This window comes from Rhinopithecus roxellana, chromosome 15 (genome assembly GCF_007565055.1).
Source record: "Rhinopithecus roxellana isolate Shanxi Qingling chromosome 15, ASM756505v1, whole genome shotgun sequence".
NCBI lineage: Eukaryota > Metazoa > Chordata > Mammalia > Primates > Cercopithecidae > Rhinopithecus > Rhinopithecus roxellana.
In genome coordinates this window covers 54,098,331-54,107,129 of record NC_044563.1, presented here as the reverse complement: position 1 = coordinate 54,107,129, position 8,799 = coordinate 54,098,331, and the positions used below count along the sequence as shown (strand labels likewise).

The 8,799-nt window shown below is 47.7% G+C and overlaps 1 pseudogene across 1 annotated transcript; it reads right to left on the bottom strand.

Annotated features, from left to right (window-relative positions):
* On the bottom strand, nucleotides 1-542 carry LOC104664305 (annotated as a pseudogene). The gene has a single exon (XR_748255.2). The product of XR_748255.2 is annotated as a 60S ribosomal protein L23a pseudogene (transcript).
* Nucleotides 543-8,799: the final 8,257 nt, after the last annotated feature.

Below are 8,799 nucleotides of genomic sequence, written 5' to 3'. Positions count from 1 at the left end.
TTTTTTTTTTTTTTTTATGTTGAAAAGATATATATATATATATTTAGAATTAGGCAGCTGGACTCAGTTTAGATGATCCCAATTTTGTTGGCAACATCCAAAGCATTGTAATCAGGAGCTAGTCGAACATATGCCTTTTTCTCTCCATCAGGCCGAATCAGGGTGTTGACCTTGGCCACATCAATGTCATAGAGCTTCTTCACAGCCTGTTTAATCTGGTGCTTGTTGGCTTTAACATCCACAATGAACACAAGTGTGTTGTTGTCTTCTATCTTCTTCATGGCAGACTCAGTGGTCAGCGGAAACTTGATGATAGCGTAGTGGTCAAGCTTGTTTCTCCTGGGGGCGCTCTTCCGAGGATATTTGGGCTGCCTCCGGAGTCGCAGTGTCTTGGGCCGCCGGAAGGTGGGTGACGTGCGGATCTTCTTTTTTTTTTTGTGGCTGTGGACACCTTTCAACACTGCTTTCTTGGCCTTTAAAGCCTTTGCTTTGGCTTCGGCTTTAGGAGGGGCAGGAGCTTCCTTCTTCGCTTTCGGCGCCATCTTGTCTAGTTCATAGTTTAAATAACAATGGCTGGGCACCGTGGCTTATGCCTGTCATCCTAGCACTTTGGGAGGCCAAGTGGGGTGAATCACCTGAGGTCAGGAATTCCAGACCAGCCTTGTCAACATGGTGAAACCCCATCTCTACCAAAACTAAAAAATTAGCTGGGCATAGTGACAGGCACCTGTAATCCCACCTACCTGGGAAGCTGAGGTGGGAGAATCACTTGAACCTGGGAAGCAGAGGTTGCAGTGAGCCAAGATCGCACCATTGCACTCCAGCCTGGGTGACAGACCGAGACTCTGTCTCAAAAAAGATAATAGCCTTTCCCCAAAACTAAACTGTTCTTGTAAAACTAATAAAAGGCCACCAAATTAGGAGGATGAGAGGGGCTTGAATTCTAAATAATTACCAGCCTTTATTCCAGAGATCATAAGATTTGCAACTTCCCCAATTACTCTTGCAGAAGACATCACTGTTGTAGAGACAAAGAAAGGTTGACATGGCTGAGTGTGGTGGCTCACACCTGTAATCCCAGCACTTTGAGAGACTGAGGCAGGCAGATCACTTGAGGCCAGGAGTTCAAGACCAGCCTAACCAACATGGTGAAACCTCATCTCTACTAAAAAACACAAAAATTAGCCGGATGTGGTGGCACATGCCTGTAATCCCATCTATTCTGGAGGCTGAGGCAGAAGAATCTCTTGAGCCTGGGAAGTGGAGGTTGCAGTGAGCCAAGATCGTGCCACTGCACTCCAGCCTGGGTGACAGAGTGAGACTCTGTCTCAAAAAAAAAAAAAAGAAAAAAAGAAAGATTGGCTGGGCGCAGCGGCTCATGCCTGTAATCCTAGTACTTTGGGAGGCCGAGGCGGGCGGATCACGAGGTCAGGAGATCAAGACCATCCTGGCTAACACGGTGAAACCACGTCTCTACTAAAAATACAAAAAGTTAGCTGGGCGTGGTGGCGGGCACCTGTAGTCCCAGCTACTTGGGAGGCTGAGGCAGGAGAATCGTGTGAACCCGGGAGGCAGAGCTTACAGTAAACTGAGATCTCGCCACTGCACTCCAGCCTGGGTGACAGAGTGAGACTCCGTCTCAAAAAAAAAAAAAAAAAAAAAAAAGAAAAAAGAAAGAAAGATTGACCTTTTGAGATGTCTTTCCAGGTTTTGCCCCCACATAGGAACTGACTCAGCACAAGAGGACAGCTTTGATTCCCTATGATTTAATCTCTAACCCACCCAATCAGCATGCCCCCATCTTATCCCTCTGCCCACCAAACTACCTTTGAAAAACCCCTAACCTGGGGCTGGGCATGGTGGCTCACACCTGGAATCCCAGCACTTTGGGAGGCCAAGACAGACGGATCACTTGAGGTCAGGAGTTCAAGACCAGCCTAGTCAACATGGTGAAAATCCATCTCTATGGAAAATACAAAAATTAGCCAGGCGTGGTGGCAGATGTCTATAGTCCCAGCTACTCAGGAGCCTGAAGCATGAGAATTGCTTGAACCTGGGAGGCAGAGGTTTCATTGAGCCAAGATCCCGCCGCTACACTCCAGCCTAGGCAACAGAGCAAGACTATCTTAACAACAAAAAAAGGGGGGCTAATATCCAGAACCTATAAAGAACTCAATCAAATTTACAAGAAAAAAACAAACAACCCCATCACAAAGTGGGCAAAGGATATGAACAGACACTTCTCAAAAGAAGACATTCATACAGCCAACAAACACATGAAAAAATGCTCGTCATCACTCGCCATCAGAGAAATGCCAATCAAAACCACAATGAGATACCATCTCACACCAATTAGAATGGCAATCATTAAAAAAATCAGGAAACAACAGGTGATGGAGAGGATGTGGAGAAATAGGAACACTTTTACACTGTTGGTGGGACTGTAAACTAGTTCAACCATTGTGGAAAACAGTGTGGCGATTCCTCAAGGATCTAGAACCATTAGATCCTCAAGGATCTAGAACCATTAGACCCAGCCATCCCATTACTGGGGATATACCCAAAAGATTATAAGTCATGCTGCTATAAAGACACATGCACATGTATGTTTATTGCAGCACTATTCACAATAGCAAAGACTTGGAATCAACCCAAATGTCCATCAGTGACAGACTGGATTAGGAAAATGTGGCACATACACACCATGGAATACTATGCAGCCATAAAAAAGGATGAGTTCGTGTCCTTTGTAGGGACATGGATGCAGCTGGAAACCATCATTCTCAGCAAACTATTGCAAGAACAGAAAACCAAATACCACAGGTTCTCACTCATAGGTGGGAATTGAACAATGAGATCACTTGGACCCAGGAAGGGGAGCATCACACACCGGGGCCTATTGTGGGGAGGGGGTCGGGGGAGGGATAGCGTTAGGAGATATACCTAATATAAGTGACGAGTTAATGGGTGCAGCACACCAACATGGCACATGTATACGTATGTAACAAATCTGCATGTTGTGCACATGTACCCTAGAACTTCAAGTATAATTAAAAAAAAAAAAAAAGAAAGAGAAAAGAAAAATCCCTAACTTATGCGCTTTGGACAAGATTGATTTGAGTAATAACTCTATCTCCTACATGGCATGGCCACCTTTGTGTTGAAGTAGCGTGATTGTCTGGGGTAAATACCTAAGGTTCATTGCCTCATGCCAAAGAAATCAAGGACACAGACTCACACAAGGAGTGAGTTTAAGAGAGAAGTTTAATAGGCAAGGGAAAGGAAAAAGTTCTCTCTCCTGCGGAGAGAAAGGCTCCCAAGTGGGTCTCCTGGTTCTGTGGTGAAATGCACGGGGTTTTCTACATGAGCTTGAGGAGGTGGTGTCTGATTTACATAGGGCCCAAGAGATTGGTCAGACCCAGTGTGCCATTCGTATAGCTTGTGAAGAAGCTGGCCACCCCACCCTAATTTTTTATTATGCAAATGATTTCCCTACCTGGCCGGTGCCACGTTGCCTGCTTCTTTACTGCACACGTGGTTGACAAAGAAAAGGGAAGTGGGGCTGGGCACCATGGCTCAGACCTGTAATCCCAGCGCTTTGGGAGGCTGAGGTGGGCAGATTACTTGAGGCCAGGAGTTCAAGACCAGCCTGGCCAACATGGCGAAACCCCATCTCTGCTAAAAATACAAAAATTAGCTGGGCATGGTGGTGCGTGCATGTAGTCCCAGTTCCTCAGGAGGCTGAGGACCACTTGAACCCAGGAGGCAAAGGTTGCAGTGAGCCAGGATCCGGCAACTGCAGTCCAGCCTGGGCAACGCAGCGAGACTCTGTCTCAAAAAAAAAAAAAAAAAAGAGGGGGGAAGAGGGAACCTCCACATTGAATATACCTGGCTTCCAGGCATCCCTTTTCTATTCGCACAGCTGCCAGCATTTACCTAGGCAAGCTTTTAGCTTGTTTATCTATGCGTGCAGCTTGATTTTTCAGCCTGCTTTTTGTTAGACAAGAAATTATTTGGGGGCTGCTTTTTATTAAAAGAAAGCCTTACCAAAGACTCTCTTACACTCACTATCTGGCTAAATCATTTCTTTCTAGCTCCTGTGTCAGTGTCAATTAAACCTTTTTTTTACTGTAATGCCATGGTCTTGGTGGGTCACTTTTGTTTGTTCAGCGGGCAGGAAGAAACTGCAATCATGTTTCTCATTGTGTGGTCTCACATCACAATGATCAGGTAAGAATGTTTTAAAAATCCAGATTCCTGGGTCCCAATTCATCACTATTAAACCAGAACATCTAAGATAGGGATCAATAATCATTTTAAAGGTGACTGTGATGCACAGGCCCATAAATATCTGTTATACTTTTATTTATTTTTATGTATTTTTTTTTTAGACAAGGTCTTGCTCTGTCACTCAGGCTGAAGTGCAGTGGTGTAATCATAGCTCACCGCAGACTCCAACTCATGGCCTCAAGCGATCCTCCTACCTCAGCCTCCCAGGTAACTGGGACTACAGGCATGCACCACCACCCCTGGCTAATTTTTTTTTTTTTTTTTGGAGAGATGAGGGTCTCATTCTGTTGCACAGGTTGGTCTCAAACTCCTGGACTCAAGGAATCCTCCTGCTTTGTTCTCCCAAAGTCCTGGGATTTTTTCTTTTTTCTTTTTCTTTTCTTTCTTTCTTTCTTTTTTTTTTTTTTTGAGACAGGGTCTCACGCTGTCACCCAGACTGGAGTACAGTGACATGAACATAGGTCCTGGCAGCCTGGGCTCAAATGATCTGTCTCAGCCTCCCAAGTAGCTTGGACTATAGTTGAGCACCACCATGCCAGCTAATTTTAAACTTTTTTGTAGAGATGAGGTCTTGTCATCTTGCCCAGGCTGGTCTTGAATTCCTGGGCTCAGGCAATCCTCCTGCCTCGGCCTCCCAAAGTGCTGGGATCACTGGCCTGAGCCATGGCTCCTGGCCCTGTTACACTCTTATTATTTATTATTTATTATTTTTTTTGAGACAGAGTCTCGCTCTGTTGCCCAGGCTGGAGTGCAGTGGCACGTTCTCAGCTCACTGCAACCTCCGCCTCCCAGGTTCAAGCAATTCTCATGCCTCAGCCTCCCGAGTAGCTGGGATTATAAGTGTGTGCCACCATGCCCAGATAATTTTTCTATTTTTAGTAGTGACGGGGTTTCCCTGTGTTGGCCAGGCATATCTCAAACTCCTGGCCTCAAGTGATCCATCCACCTTGGCATCTCAAAGTGCTGGGATTACAGGAGTGAGCCACCACGACTGGCCTCTGTTACACTTTTAAATGCATACATCCTATGTTCCAGCAGCCCCACCCCTGGCATTTTCTTCTACCAAAATACTCTCATGTGTATTATGTAGTAAGATATTTGTTGCAATGTTGTTTGTATTATCCAGAAAATTGGAATATACTCAATATCCATTCATTAGAATGGTTAGATAAAATGATGATGTCTCTTGCTATGGAATAACTGTCATCACTAAAAAAGAATGAGGTATTCAGAGAAACCAAAAGTAGATTAGTAGTGCTGGGATTACAGGTTTGAGCCATTGCACCCAGCCCGTGTGCACTTTTCATATGAAACAGTTAAACATACTCAATAAAACAAATACCATCCTTGCTTGCAAAGAGCTCAGAATCAAGTGAGGGGATAGATTGAGACAGAGGGAATGCCAACAGAGCTCTTTATGACAGGGCTGGCAGAAGCACAGTGGAGGGGCCCCCCGAACCAGCTCTTGGGGTGCCAGGGAAGGCCTCCTGGAGCAGGTGACATTTTGACTCGGGTCTTCTAAGACCAAAAGGTGTTGGCCAAGTGGAGAAGCAGGGACAGGATTCTTCTGGTGGAAGGTGAGGCAGAGTTGTGCAGCCCACATGCGGCTGACAGAGACGGAAGGGTTTCACTCAGGGCACAGATGGGCAGCTTTGTCTTGGGTGGATCCTCTGAGGAGGTCTCTTCTGGCTCGAGGAGACGGACATCCTGAAGAGCTCTCAGGCAAAGTCTGGAAACTAATACGAAGTACACGAAGATTTTCCAGTAGCCTCAGAATTTCAGCTGAGGCCCCAAAGGCAGAAACAAGGCCAGAGTTGCTGATCCTAAAGTGAGGCTGGACCACCCACTTAGGATTCCCCAGAAGGGAGAATAGAGTTAAAACCCACCTCCTTACCTACTTCCTGACCACAAAGAGAGGTGACATCCCCAGAAGCTGGAGGGGAAATTTCTCTGGACAGAGTTGTCAATGTGCTCCCTCAGCCTGTTCCCCAGCCCACACCCCAAAACAGGGAGTAGAGGGGGCTGCTCTCCCTCACCTCTAACCAGGTGAGCAAGGCTTTCGGAGAACTATCTGGGGAGTCTTGGAGGTGGAGGCTCTGGGGTCTGGAATCTGCCTGACACCTAGCAGGACATGGAGGGGCTGGTAGGCAGGGGCTGTACTGCCAGCTGCGTGCTTCCTGTGACCCACATGTGGACCCCACAGAAGAATCTTCCTGAAAAGGACCTGGTGGAAGAAAGCTTCCATCTAGGGGTGAGGGGACTCCGGCAGAATGAGATTGCAGGTGTGAAGAGCAATGCAGTAGCTGAGGGGCAGTAAGTGAGTGTAACCCCCAGTAGGTTCTTCCACCCATTGCACAGACAAAACCAATTCACTGAGACCACGCAGCATTGTAATAAAGATATAGTTAAAATTGCCACAAGTTTAATTCTGCCACACAGGAGACAGAATTATTACTCAAATTGTTAGCAGTAGTGAATCTGTATGGGTCTGTAGTAACCTCCATTCTTGCCTCCTCAGAGGAAAGAATTAGTCAGAGGGGCATAAGGCAGAGGGATAGACTGAGGCAAGTTTTAGAGCAGGAGTGAAAGTTTATTTAAAAGTTTTAGAGCAGGAACAAAAGGAAGTAAAGTACACTTGGACACGGACCAAGCAGGTGGCTTGAGAGATCTGTGTCCGGTTTGACATTGGACCTGAGGCTTTATACCTTGGCATGCTTCCGGGGTTTTGCACCTCCCCTCCCTTGATATTTTCTTGGTGCGGGCTATCCACATGCTCAGTGGCCTGCCAGCACTTGGGAGGGGCCCGCATGTATAGTGTGTTTACTGAAGTTGTGCACATGCTTACTTCAGGCATTTTTCTCTTACCAGTCAAGTGTTCCTAGAGGAAGGTCACACACAAGTTCAGCTCTGCCATTTTGCCTCGTAGGTGTGAATGCTCAAGCCCACTCACCTAACTCCCGAGATCTTTTCTTGAGACAGGGTCTCCCTTTGTCACCCAGGCTGGAGGGCAAGGGCACAAACACAGCTCACTGCAGACTTGACCTCCCAGGCTCAAGTGATCCTCTTGCCTCTGCCCTCAAGTAGCTGGGACTACCAGCACATGCCACCATGCCTGGCTAATTTTTTGGTATTTTTTTTGTAGAGACAAGGTTTGCCATGTTGCCCAGACTGGTCTTGAACTCCTGAGCTCAAGCAATTGCCTGCCTTGGTCTCCCAAAGTACCAATTTTAGATTCTACAATAGCGATGTTATCTGCAGGAGTAGTTGGGGAAGTTGCCTATCTTCCCTCTGCCTCTGGAATAGTGGCTGGCAATCGTTTAGGTCGGCACCTTAGCAGAACTTAGGCTCAATATTCTCCTGACCTGGTGGTCTTTCATTAGCTTTACAAAGGCAGTTGAGTTTTGGAGAAGGGCAGATATCATTTAAACTATAAACTAAATGTCTCCCAAAGTTAGCTTGGCCTAAACCCAGGATTGACCAAAGGCAATTTGGAGGTTAAAGGCAAGATGAGGGTTGGTTAGATCAGATGTCTTTTGCGGCCCTAATTTTCTCACCGTTAAAATTTTTGCAAAGGCGGTTTCATAAGCAGCCCTGGGGGAGACAGCCCCTCTTTATAAGGGTGCTACTGAGGAGAGATGTGAGAGTTTTCATAGTGCCCATCAACGTGCTCCCAAGGGACAAGTGCGGGCACTGGGAGTACTCCCAGTGCCTGAGTACTGAGTACTGAGTACCAGAGTACTCAGGTAAGGAGTACTCAGGTCCTCCTTAGACCTTGCTGCACCTACCGCTTCTCCCCCACCCCACCCTAGAAGAGTCCGAGGCAGTCCGCGGAGGGGCAGGAGGAGCAGAAGAACCCGGTGAGGACGCAGGGAGGCTGCCAGCCCTCTCCCTGGGCAGCAGGTGTCCCAGTTAGAGGCAGCCTCAGGAGGGGGCGTTTGCCAGAACACCGGCCTGCACTTAGACACAAGCTGGAATTACCTAACAATAAACGGGGGAGGACTCAGAAAAGCGAGCGATCTGCCGAGATTTCACCCAGAAACAGCAAAAAAAGGAGTCCACAGAATCAGTTCGCAAGGGCAGGAGCAGGAAAGAAAGAGATCAGCTCAGTGCTTTTCCCTGCTAAGTCAAGCCCCTTTAGTAAACCAGCTACAGAACATTGACGCTGCCTATGTGGTGAGGGTGTCTTGGAAAGACGAGAGGATTTGACAATTATGAGCCGAGAAGCTCGCGTGTTTCCCCCTTTCCCCGGGGCGGAGTCTGAGCGCGCTGGCAGGAGGCTAGGGTCCCCTCAACTCCAGGCCTGGGCCTGCCCGGCAGCGCCCTCTGCTGGCCGAAGCCGCGACGGCGGGCGCCCCGCCTGAACCGGAGCCCTGAGCCTGGGGCTGGGGGTCCAGTCTTCCCGGAGTCTGCAGTTCTTTCGGGACAGGCATACATGCATGGACTGAGCCACCCACGATAAGAGGAGCACCTTGCAATGAGAGGAGAACCTATCCTAAAGGGGAAAGGGGC